Source organism: Symphodus melops (assembly GCF_947650265.1).
Source record: "Symphodus melops genome assembly, chromosome: 14".
NCBI classification, from domain to species: Eukaryota; Metazoa; Chordata; class Actinopteri; order Labriformes; family Labridae; genus Symphodus; species Symphodus melops.
Window position 1 is genome coordinate 15725388 of NC_136704.1, and position 13800 is coordinate 15739187.

Sequence of the window (13800 nt, forward strand, 5' to 3'; positions counted from 1 at the left end):
ACCCAACTCACCCACAACTCACACAACCAACATTCAACCCCCTGCTATGCCCTCTTCTTCTTCACTCTCATTGCACAGTCTAAAGGCCTGTATTCAGGTAGGTATAACCATGGGGCTCACACCTTTATCAATAACTTATTTGTTTTATCAGCACCATCCACCTGAAGCTGCTTCTATGAAATTAACCATAAGGTAAGTACAGGAAGGTGATAAAGAGCTTTTTTTTTCTAAAACAGAAATTAAAAGACAAGATATGATAAGGATTTTAGATGAAGTCATAAAAAAGTTACATCACTATAAATACAAAATATAAAATAAAAGCAAAAGTTTAAATTCACAGCTATATGTTGAAATAAATATTGAGGAACAAGGACTGTGACATTTGGCCTCCTAAATGCGACCTCCTATGGCCTGGTGATCAGGGGAAGGTGAAATAAACACTGCAGATATTACACTTATACGTTTGTTAACAGATCGCAGATCTATTGATAGTAGAATAAACCTAACAGGATGAAGCAATTCAAAACAGTTCTATCTTTCCTATTTCTGCGCTGAGAGCAGGCTGACACATCTGTTTCTTGTCGCATTAGCTTCTCATTGGTTGTCACGTGTCAGCTGATTCCAGATACAGTCACTGATTGGTTGACAGAACCAAACAAGATGGCAGCGTCCGTGTTAGCTGTGAGAGCTATCATATATTTCACTTAAAATTCCTCCTTAAAACATCCCAGATAACATTGGATTGGATCTGGATTAGTCATTGAATGTACACTGATCTTCTCAGTGGGATAGAGAAGCTGCCTCTGGATGTTGCAGAAACACAACAACAACAACAACAACAACAACAACATACAACCCAGAGAATGTCATCGGACAGTTGCTGTGCAGGTGAAGCCTGTGGAGTTACAGTAAGTTGAAATCACACTGATGATGAAAACACAACTCTGTCATGTCTTACATATGAGTGTCGACCTCAGTTGAAGGATGAACATGAATTTGGACAGGTTTTCTCTCATGTAAAGTGCAAATGTTAGCATGTCCAACTCAATAGCTAACTATTCTAAAGATAACAAAGTGATGCACGGAATATAGAAAGCATTTCCCTGATTTCCAATTTCTCTTGCTATTATACACTATGCTTTGGATAATTCCTACTCTGTACACACTTCTTTGGGCTTCAAGGTCACACTAAGCCTCAAATACTGAAACTCAAACCTCAAACCTGAATTTTAAATCACACAACTGATTTTGAAGTCAGGATGAATTTCAGCCTGTGAACGGGAAGGCCCGATCTGCTGCTCCTAAGAGAGGAATTTCTGATTTCTTGTTGACAGCTAGTGTTTCTGCATGTGAGAGTGGATGAGTGTTTTTTTACACAGTTTGTATTAGACCATATGCGACAACTGGAATACACATCACATACACAGTACAGATCTGACTTCAACTAGAATTTGTGGAAACTTTTGTCGACAGATGTCAATGCACCGTCCCAATTGAACTCAGAGGGGAGCACCAAAATGGTGAGCTGTGGTTGTCGGGCCAAAGCAATTTACATGTGTGTAAGAGATGGGATCTATCTAACTCAACACTTCATACAGTGTAGATTTTTTTATGCCAGGAATATCGCATTAGAGTATTCCAAGCGGTAACATTTCCACTGTAATCTCTGAAAATTGTTTATGTGCATGGTTAGCACAGGTGTGTCAACTGCTCTAAAGTGTTTTGATATATAAAGATGCTGTGCTTTTTCACAGACTGCAGCCAAGCAAATTATCATGACTTAAATAAACATCCTCTATCACTTCCTCATGCAAACTGTATCATCTTCAAGATTAGCATTTGTAGGAGGTCTACTGTACTGCCAGTTCAGTTAATACACAGCGCAGAAAAGTAAAATACTCTTCCCTTGTACTGGAGTTGACATGGATCATAAAGGCCTCATTGTGAATGCTGACTTGTCTCCCAGTATGCTAAATTAAAAAATGGATGTAACCTAACACGGGATGGTAGCTGTGATAAGATCAGGAGTCGCTCGTGTCCCTGCAGGCCCTTCTCCTCTTCACTACACCACATGGGAAGGCAACACGGTGACAAGAGGTGTTCAGGAAGAAGTGAACACCCTGCAGATCAACAGATAATATTTTTCTGGCAAATAAATTCATTCCTAAACCTTATATTACATTTTCACCTCCCCAAAACATGTCTGCTGTTCACAGCCTGAGGCAGTGTCTGTCTGACAAACAGGGAGAGGGAAAGAGGAAGTGTGATGTGTTAGCTGACGGAGGTCCAGGCAGTGAACTGTCTTTATGATTGTATTCATGCATGGTGGTGTTTTTTTTTTTTGTGTGTGTGTGTGCGTGCGTGCGTGCGTGTGTGGGTGGAGAGAGAGTCCTTGTTCAGCACCATGACAACAGTGGGGATGTCTGATCCTCTCTCTCTAATTGTCTGTGACCTCGTAACTGGAGACGCACTCTGCAGGCAGGAGGAGGGCCTTTCACACGGCAATCACTTTTGGATTTGTCCTCAATGCAACTCCTGAATATCCTGCCAAAAAAAGGTGTGTCTGTGGTCGAGTGTGTGTGTGCATGTGTGCTTATATATGTATATGCAGGTGTGACGGCTTCCTAAAATTCAAAGCCTTTGCTGAGTTGCAGTTATAAACAGTAAGGTGGACTGTGATGTGATGATTGCTGAGTTTTTGATATCCAGAAAAAAGATAGCCTGTGATTATTTCACACATGACAGTTAATTTTTTTTTTTCAAGTTTAACAATATTTCACTTCCCTGAAAGTTTAGTTGGAATATGGAGCGTTCTTGCTTTATTCTGAATGTATCTAGTGAGCAGGTTCCTAATGTGGCCTATAAACTACATGCAAACAAATGTGGAAATCAATTCAGCTATGCTTGCAGACCTAGGTAGTTCAACTGGTGGTTTAAAGAATGACCAGAACAACATACTTTAATGCTCTTTACACACGGGAACGCGTGATGTGTATGATGTGTACGCGATGTGTATGAAATATATTATCTACCATACAATATTTATATTTGAAAATACGTTTACATTTTTTCTTTTTTCAATATATCTTGCAAGACTAATTTTCAGGCCAACAGTACTTGTTTGTATTGACCTCTGATATCAAAAAAGGATTGAAACTATTACAGCACAGGTATGATCAGTTTAAGCAGAATAATCATCAGTTTACAGTGAGCAAAAAATAGAAGAAGAATCTAGAGTGGGTGAATTCAGGTGAACTTACTACAGCTGAAAGTTTTTATTGTTTTATGTAATACATTATCAAAAAACTGAATGTCCACTCTGTTGAATGTTTTGATTTGACAACGAATGTATGTCTTTCTCAACACTAAAGTGAATGTGATTGTTTTTTCTTTCTTTTGTATTTTGCATAATGTCCATCAGATCCTCTCCCCTATACCTTGTCTGTTTGTCTTCCTCTGCGTCTATCTGCTGAGCCTGGCCTGCTCTGATGTCTCTGTTGTGCTCTACCATAAAGGGGCCTCAGTAATGGCCCCTGTCACACACTAAGGTATTAAGGCCTAAAGCCTCTCCCTCTCTCTATCTCTCTCTCCGACGCCACTGGCAGCTGGGCCAGAGGGAATAATTCGATTTGGTATTTTATGCAGGAAAAGAGCCTTTCTTCTCCCGAGCCACATTTGTGCTTGGCTTCTCTGCAGCCTGCAGCCCCCTGAAAGACTTTACATGACATTAACACATTTCAGAGAGCATTACGGCTTGAAAAGAGATTTGTCTAGACAAAGACGTGGTTTATTTGTAGTTAGAGCTTCATTTCCTGCCTGTTCCTTCTCCCTACACTCTCTCCCTGCACCTTTACCCCCTCCTCCTCCCTGAGTGACTCCTGCCAGGGCGCACAATGGTTGGCGCCCTGACAGGTAAGAGGATTTCAATTAGTTTAGCTCAGAATGGGCCCAGAAAAACGTGATTAATGAAAGCAATTAGTCTCTGTCATGTCCTCAGCGCACTCTGGCTAAATCACTGGGCTGCTCCTCACTGACGCTAAGAGCAAATTACATCACCCAGATCCTCTCTGTGTCGGCCTCTTTATGAGCTCCCTGTGTCTCCATGAAAAGAGTAACCGAGGGAGAAAAAAGAAACCCAGCTGACAGCCATGTGTGTGTTTTTTACTTACCTCGAGGCATGTATCCCATAAACATTCACAGTTTCTTAAGGACTGTAATAAAAAAGAATAATACTCATCTTTTACACAAGAACCATTAAAAGAAGTTTTAGATGCAGCAGCTTGAAAATCTTCTACAATAACATTAAAAAAAAAAAAAAAAAAAAAAAAAGAATCACAATGCTTGTGCTATCAGTGTGAAACAATTAAACTGTTTATCAGTGTTGGTTTGATCAGGCAGTCAGAGGCCCTGGATTATATGTTATGTCAATCATATGGCTTCACACAATAGTTTAAAGTGAATAATCATAAGGCCCCTTCTGTAACATCACACAATTCATACCTTTTAAATTATAGTGGTATCTTTTTTCGAAGGCATGTTTAAAACTTTTAGGCTATACATATGTGCATGCTAAGATTTTGCATGTGACCTGGGCTTCTGTCACAGCACCACAGTAACTCTCAAACGGAAATAAAAGAAATCAACTAAGTGTGGATTTTCTGAGCCATAGATAATGTTTTTGTAGCTGCAGGCTGGGTGGACCTCAGCCAGCAGTAATCACTGCCCACTGGGAGGGAAGCAGCCCCTCCTGCTCCCAAACAGCCTCATGCAATCGTCCCCTTTTCACAGTTTTTGCTTCAGTTATAAAATAAAAGTAACAAGCCTACTTTTCCCACCCACCATCTCTCGTTTTGCCTTTTTCTCCAAACCTTGCTTCTGCTGGCACTGTAATGGCCAAAGTGTATTTTTCTAAATATTACCAAAACGGTTGTAAATTAGTATTTGCTTAGGGCAATTTCAGAAACAGTTCTGTGTATAATGTATGCACCTGTGTGTATTATAATATACAAGGATGGTGTGAAGGGACAAATCAGCCCGTAGAGCCCTCAAGTATGGCTGTGTATGCTAGCGATACCAACTGGGTGAGACTCATAGAGTAACTCATGATATGGTGTGATATTCAATTTCAATAAGCTATGTTTAGCTTACAATAATAGCAATCATGATGCATCACAATGTCCAACTCCAGCCGCCGTGGTTCAGAGGTAGAGTTGGTCATCTCTCAACCAGAAGGTTGTGGGTTCAATCCACAGCTTCGCAGAAGTTTAGTGTGTCCTTGGGCAAGATACCCACGTTTCTCCCGCTGCTTCGGTGGCGACGTGTGATTGTGAATGACTGGATTAGTTACTTCTGGTGGACACTTTTCTTGGCAGCCTCTGCCATCAGCGTGTGAATGGGTAGGTGTGACCCATGGTGTAAAAGTACTTTGAGTAGTCAGAAGGCTTGACATGCTGTACAAGCTCAAGTCTATTTACCATTACTTAAAGAATATAAAGAATGACCCCATAAAGATAAGAGGCATGATGAAAGTGTTTATTCTCTGCAATCCATTACATCTCTTAATTTATTTTCACTGACATCGTCCCATTGTCTGAAATCTGTTTCGATCCCTCTATTTCTTTTGATAGACATATCGATATTTGGCCCCAGCAATTCACTAATTATATCACACCATTTAAGACAACGTTATACTGCAATATATATGTTACCAACCTAAGATGCCGATAAATGTAGCCATGAAAACTCTGAGTAGTGATTGTGCCTATCTAGTTTCATTGTTTCACTTGTTATCACGGCCAATCTCACAAAACGACCACTCCAGACGTTTGGTTTATTTAATTTAGTCATCAGTACCTTATTTTGTAGTAAAACGCATTTCTCAATAAACTGCATAAAATGTTTTCATCTGGCCAAAACTTAATCCGTCAAATCCTATGTTGGCGTGTCTGACTCCTTTGGAAAGGTGTGCTGGGGGATGAGAGGGCTTGCATATTTTGATGTGATCCTATTTCTTCATTTCCTGCTTTGGCTGGGAACAGGGGAGCAGCACAGGCTGCAGCTTGACCAGAGGCTCTCCTTTTCTCGCTGTCTTCTCTCTCCCATTCTTTGTCTTTCTCGTTTGCCCTGTCTGTCAAGGCGGATACCGATTTGACAGGTTTGAATTGGAAATGAGATGATTGGAGCTTGTTGGTATCAACCATGGCCTGTCTTCTGTGTTGTTTGATCTATGAGTCCAGCTTCTACCACTACCACCGTTTTCACATTCCTGAGCAGGCTGCATGCATGTGTGTCTTTCTGTTGGAGTTCACTCATGTGCCAGTGCTTGACAGTGGCCTGCTCCTCCCTGCAAATGGAGGCTGCCTTGTCAAGCTGTCATGCTTCAAGACAATAATATCTGAGGTTCCCCCTCTCCTCGCCCCGTCAGTCAGAAACTTGGAGAGCCAAAATCGCAGCACACACACACACACCCTTCACTTTAACACTCTTCTGTTGTCTAAATTTTTCTTGTCGCCAAGCCAAAATCTAATTGTTCAAAGCTCTGTCAGCCTCCGACACTTTGATATTTTTCCCAGGCTTCAAAAGAGCATGACAACAATAGGATTTGTGCCTGCAGGGCACGCCGAGGTAGCCAAGGCTATATTAGTTATCACTTCTTTATGTCTTTATGCTTGCTGGCATGGCTCGTAGACTTGTACTGTGGGAAGGGGGGATTGTTTTTTATGGAAGGAAGCAGACTTGTTAGTGGTTTTTCAGGCAGCTTGTTCAATGCCCAAGGATAGGTTTTGTTTTGGGACGGACTTTTCACAGGCTCAGGTAAATATCAGGGCGTGTATGGTGTCACAGCTCAAAATGTTGGCGTGTCTGTTTTATGTTGATAGCAATGTTGAGGTTTCTGTAATTGACACTCTCTTAATGTGTGTAATTCTTACACTTTGTGCCTCCCCTAACCACAAGACATAGTCTGTATTTAATGGTCTTGGATGATTGAACATGTAAAGCACAAACAGGATATGATCATTTGTTACCGATTCAGGCTTGGCAACAAATCAGTTGTAAAGGCTATCAAAAGAAAAACACTTTTAATGTATTCTAATAAGCCATTTCCTTTAAAGCCCCCATGAAACGAAAGGCACTTTTACCAGTTAGAATCCATTTGTCCTGTTAAATGTTCATTTACCTACCAAATATATTTCAAAATACCATTATCTGAATATTTGTACGTCAAAATAACCATACTTTCTCTTCCTGTAAAATGTTTCAAATGTCTGATGAAGACAACTTAAAAAGCTTTGTCAAAGCAAATGATCAAATCAATTTAACATCCTGTCTTTTATCTTTTCATTGGGTTTGTTCCGCTCCAGTTGTGCAGTCAGATACTCTAACTGGGCAGTTAGATACAGTTTTCATGGGGACTTTAAAGTTATACTTTAAATGTTCTAGCATACATTTCTCCTTCAAAATAAGGCAATTCAAGAAATAATTTATTCTGACATCTTAATGCTGCTCAATTGTCTGGTATCATTATAGACTGTATAAAACTTGGGCGATGCTTCAGTGATATCATCCACTGGTTTTTTTTTGGGAGCAGAGCACCGATGGCTGCTGCCATATTGGAAATGCTGTCTTAAACTATCTTTTGGTAGAACACAGAGCAAAAAAAGATAATTTGCTGTACCAATGAAGACATTTTTCAGCTGTACTCTAGATGTAAACGTCCACCTTTTCAGCAACCAGACGAATTTCTTTTGTTTGGTCTGTACCAGGACACAAACTGACAACCCTCTGGTTTCAAAGCCAACTCCCTATGACTGAGCTACTGAGATTCCCAAATGTGGGTAATTTGCATATGTCAGCCCAACCAAAGTACAATCTGGACATAGAGTGTGCTATGAGTTGAATGATATGTTATATTTTCACACCTGAAGGAAATTAACACTCTTGAAATTCTTCTATGGATGAATTTGACAATAGGAAACACTTTGTTGCCGTTTTTTTTTTTCAACTTCGTTTAAAAAGGTAAAAGCATTTTAAATTTGACATTCAAATATTTCTGCTTGAGAAATGTCATCGAAGTCAAAGTTAGACTTATCGCAGCATACAATCTAAAGACACCCTTGTTGTTATTCGATTACTTGTAATGTAATTCTGTCGAGGGAACCAGCACCTGACAACAAAAGGCCTTAGATTGCGTTACACTTTCCTGTGTTTTACTCTACATAACATTAGTTCACTTTTCACACAACAGTGATCCAATTTCGTTGTTTCTCTGTAACAAGTATTGTTTAGTGTGGAAGTTGCCAGCAGCAGGTTAGCACCTACTCAGGCTGGCTAACATGATATGCATTCACCTCCATGGGGGATATGTGCCGTACGTTCTATTTATTGATGCTGCGTAAAGTGACACTTCACCCTCAAACCCCTGTGTCTGCAGGGAAAAAAAGACGGGGGCACATTTCATATTTGAGATGCAGTACATATTAGGACATGAGAGTTACAAGCAGGAATCAGACAAACAAAAGGCAGCAACACTTTTGCAAAGCGAAGCCTTTGTAAAAACAGGCATTAAACATTGGGGAAGAATTGTCAGTTAATTTGGTTAAACATTTTTTGAGTGATTATCTGTAATACTCCTCATTTAAATACTATTCATACAAAGCCACATTGGACCTTCTGTATATTTTTATGATGCTAAAAACAGTAAAAGGAAATGTTTCTTCACTTACTTGTTGGAGTTAGAAAAGATCAATACAAACCATTTTTGTTTTTTTGTTTTTTTAATAATCTGTGTTTATAGTCAGCAAATTAGTGACAGTTGTGTTTGTGTCTTTTTGTTGTGCGAAACTAATTTGCTCTAGACTGATTGAGTTCCATATAAGTCTGCTAAACTAGTATTCCTAAGGATGTGAACTGTATTAACTTAGCCTCCTCTCCACCCCTCTATAAAATAAGTACAGAACTGCAAACACCTTTAGCAGGTCGAACAATGTGTGAAAATGATTGTGGTCTCTGGCCCATTATTTTGACTGAGTCTCTTTTCCACTTTTTGGGATTTCCTCCAGTATCCCAGTGCTCCTGTTGAATGAGGAGCTGGTAAAGGCGAAGCAGCCTAACAAGCTGCCTACTCCGTCTGAAACTACACTTTCACTCACTCTTGGAGAAAATGGCACTTTCCGCTGGGACAGGGGGAGGTTTGGCTCTGGCTTCAGACACAAGTCACGGTGAGCTCGCTGGCAGTAGCAGCCAGTCAGTTCCCCCAGCTCCTCTTCTTCCCTCTCGGCAGCTGGGAACTGTGGGAGTTACGGGCTGTGATTGCTGGCCCGGAGCTCAGACTATAGCTGCTTTTCTCTCACTCACCAGGAGATATGTTTTTACAAGTTTTTAAAAGTGACAGGAAATGGGTCGCAAATGAGAAATGATGTCCTTCATCAAAACACACTGCATTTCATTCCTGTTTTCTCAGGGCACATAAGTCATACAGTAACATGGATCCCTTTCCCACAAGCTATTAAAAGGAGATACTTGATGGAAGGGTAAGTCAACACGCGATGTTGCATATTAGCATGTCATATATCAAATCAGCGTTTAAGTTCAAGAAACCGTGAAGACAGTATTGAACACAGTACTTTCATGTGCAGTAACATACAGTCTGTTGCAGGAAAATAAATCTACATCCCTTTCACCCTTTTCCTGACAAAGTTATGTTGTGTCTTCCCTCTCTAAACTACATGTGTTTGCATTAGGCTCTTAGTTTTGCTGGACAAGGAAGAAAAACAGTGTTATGACCACGAATCCTACAGACTTTGCCTCCCTTCTCATGCAGGATCTATGCTTCTCAACACAGGCCTCTTGTTCAAACAAGTTTAAGTATTAGTGAAAGAAAATGCTAAATTAAACATGCCGGGCAATTTCCTTTGATAAGCAATCAGTGTCTGGTACATGTATTATAGGTTCAGACAATGCAGTCCGAGCAGATTGACTCCCAAATGCAAAATGATCTTTTCCTCGTGTCAGTGAAAACACAAAGGAAAAACACAGAGGGACGCCCTGCTTCTCCCTTACATGTATCTCAGCAGTGAAGTTCATTTCAGTTCCCCAGACTGAGAAAAGTATGTGGTGTCTATTTTGACACAGATACATACCGCTCATTGTTCAACAAAGTCTGGAATAAGGAGGGAAGATATTAATTGTCATTCCAGAAGCTTCTCATTTCTCCTTGTGTATTTTTGCAGGAGCTTCAGTAGATATTGCGTTTTCGTTGTAGAAAAAAAAGCCCCTTAAAAAAGTTTAATTGCCTGTGTCATCAGGTGATTCTCAAGCTTTCATCTACCCCCCCATAAAAATGCATGGACTGTGTTATACATTGGGGTAGTTGTGAAAAAAATTGCACAGTTTGATGATTTCAATGCTTTTGTGTATGATTTCCTTATGTTCTCAATGTAGGTGTATGGCCTTACCACGTCTGAATCTGTCGCTAAAGGCTTTATAGCTTAATAAAGCATAGTTTTCTAAGAAGAAAAAAAAAAGACTTAGTATGTCTTTTGGTTTTGCAGAGTCCTCATGCCAGGTTCTCACTGTGCCATTTCCTCTCATCACCTTCCTGCGGTGACAGTGAATGGATTTATGTGCATGTAGTCGCCTAAAAGACCCTCTACTGTACCCTCCCTGCAGAGCCTGTCACACAGGCTGATGTATTCCTCCTCCACCCTCCTCTCCCTCGCCAAGCTTTATGATGGAAACTGATACAAACACTGTGATAGAGTTTCGGGATAAATTATTCACGCTTCCAATGCTCTCTGCCGCTGAGGATGTCCACTCTACAAATGGCTCCTTTTTTTAGCCCTCATCCTTTTAATTGATCCGTGGCAAAGACAATACATGTGCGATCGAGGGAGCGGAGGGAAGCGCAGTAAAAAGCACACATAACACTTTGGCTAGGGTGGTGTGTGTTGTCAGGCGCTGTGCTGCGGGGCATTAGGTGCCTTAAGATTTACTGCCTGGTAAATGAAATGGCTGTCCATCGGTTGCAGGGGCGGCACATCAACAGAGTGTAATGTCTCTACCATCTGTACGGATAGGCCTTTAATTGAAAAGAATTTCTGGACCGAAGGGGAAGAGCTGGACCAAGTCTCCCAGTCCCCCAAGAGAGAGAAGTAATGAAAAGAAAATAACTTCTCTCCTCTTTAGTGCCTATGGAAGCCATAAAGAATAACAGGACACGGTGATATAACAGACGCACTGCCGTAGTGAGTGGGTGAATAACTTTCATATTACAGCCGACCATCTGCTAAGACGGTTTCGGAGCTTGGCAGTCGATTGGATAATACGTTACGGTCACTTTGCTCACTGTAGCTTTTTAGGAATACCATCAGGTGGCAGTTCATAAAGCATCTCTTTGTCAGATTTATTTAGACTTGAAAGATGTGTTTTTTACTTTTGTGTCAGAAGCACCCGCGCCGTACTTGTACTTTGAGACAGGGATTTTTCTTAAAACAAACAGGAGGGAGGGAGGGATGGCAGACATCCTGAAGGCTATAGAGGATAACTGATGAGTCTAGCAGGAATGAAGGCAGAATAACAACACTCACCTTTAATGTGGCTTTTACCGTCAGGATTCACAGAGGCCAAGACACAGCTGGTGTGTGGGTCTGTGTGTATTTGTATTTGGAAAGGAAACGCGTTGAATATGTTTGAACAAATCATGAACCTGGTTGTCTGATCTGTTTGGATTAGGGACAGTTATGGAGAAGATTTTGAGTAGAGAACACTTAAAAGCTTGTGCACCCGTGAAACCTCACAGCGCCAAACGCAGGCTGATTTTCCACTTGTTGAGTAAATCTCATGAATCTCATTTTAAATGATTGTACAGAAAGAGTTGAGTAATTTAAAAATAATATGTGCTGAGTTTTTGCATGTTTTGGTGTTGGCTTTTGGTCCTGCTACTCTGCTGTCTGTATGTGGGATCTTTGCAGGAGGCAGGCTGAGTTGGAAAACATACACTCGTACCAAAGAACACACGCACAGGAACGCCAGGCACAACACGCCACTGTTTAACCGTTGATGACATCAGCTATCCCACTGCAACCAGTCTGGTACTAGCGAGCAGTAGGGTTAGGGGAAACAGATAGTGTTTGGCAATATTTACAAGGAGTCAATCAATCAATTTATTTTAGTATTTTTTTTAACAGCAAAGTCCAATTGAGAAGGTTGTCAGTGGCGATCAATGGGTCAATAAGCCATGTGACTTTTCAATAAGGAAATCACTCATATTATAACTATTAGCTATCGTGCCTCAAAATAACCAAACTAATGACCATTATGTGTTAACCAAGTGGTAATGATTTTTCCAAAAGTCATTAAATGTGAAATGTTTGCTTCTTTTTACATTGTAAACACATTTGTATTGATTATTGCTATCTTTTCATTATTTCTATTGAAAGTCAAACCCGAGTCTGCGTGTTTGACCATTAAGACATTTGTCATCATTTTACTTTGGGTAATTGGTCCACTGACAAAACATCGTATTTGAAAAGAATAGAGTAAAATCACGTTGGCAGATGAGCAACTGTCAACTCTGACAGGCCTGCAGACTCCCAGACTGTTCGACTGCATAGAAAATATATCATTTACACCCACTTTTTAAAAAGACACCTCCACCACCTACATGTTCTGTATGAACAAATTCCACACTTAACTCAGTCAACGTATGATTACTGGATGAGGTCATTGGCTAAATTATTTTAGGCACCCAAAGGAATCACCCACACCCAATGTAAACAGATATAGATACTAAAGGTAAACAATCAAAAAAAAGTCAGATGGAGGGAACATCAGTTGCAGATTCCGTACTGCTGCAAATGGTGTAAAAACAAATGGTAATAATGATGATTTTCATCTTTTTTCCATGTCTTTATGTGTGCAGAGTTGAAATTAGGCAGACAGGCGCTCTTTGAGCTCTCAACTCAAGTCTTGTGTGTTTTGGCACTAGTTCCTTTTTTAGAGGCATCACAGAGGTGTCCACACACAAGATGAGGACACACACAGAACTTTATTTTACTCCAGTATTTCAGTTTCATTCCAAGACTTCCAAGATGCCTACGATATTGGCAAAGTTGCAGTACATTTTACATTCTGGCCTTGATTTTAACATGACAGAAACGTACCCCTGTCAACAGAGCAAAAACGACCCAACTCAGCCGCATTCTGCATGGTGGCAAAGAAAAATGTAATCAGACATATCGCCTCTTACAAATACTGCATTAAACAGAACAAATTGCACATAATCAGTTGTGTTAAAATAATAGCGAGTAAAGGGAGAGTGCATCAAGCGGGTGTGTATGTGTGTGCGTGTGGGAATGGGTCACAGTTTGTCCACAGATACAGACTCCATTAGATCAGATGACAGCATTTCATATTACTGACACATTCACAGCATGAGGTGTGCTATTCAGCAGGTCAGTGCATTGCTTATATAATGTGGGCACCTGACATGTTGCAGGCTAGTTTTGAATCAGTAGTCTGTCAGTCACCAGACAAACAGGGTAAAAGGTGAACCATGTGAACATATAGTATTGTAATACAAATTCAAGAATACCACACAGAATGTGGATTACATACAAACCAGCCACTCATACATGCATGTGTTTACTTGAATATAATGCAACACAATCTAATTTAGCATTTCAAATTGGCTTTACTTTATGTATTAGATACACTGTCTGGTCAAACATATGTTTTATTGGAGATTTGAAATGTTGAGTTAAAATAAAGCCAGATTGAGGGCAAGTGGTTGGTGCGCGCGCC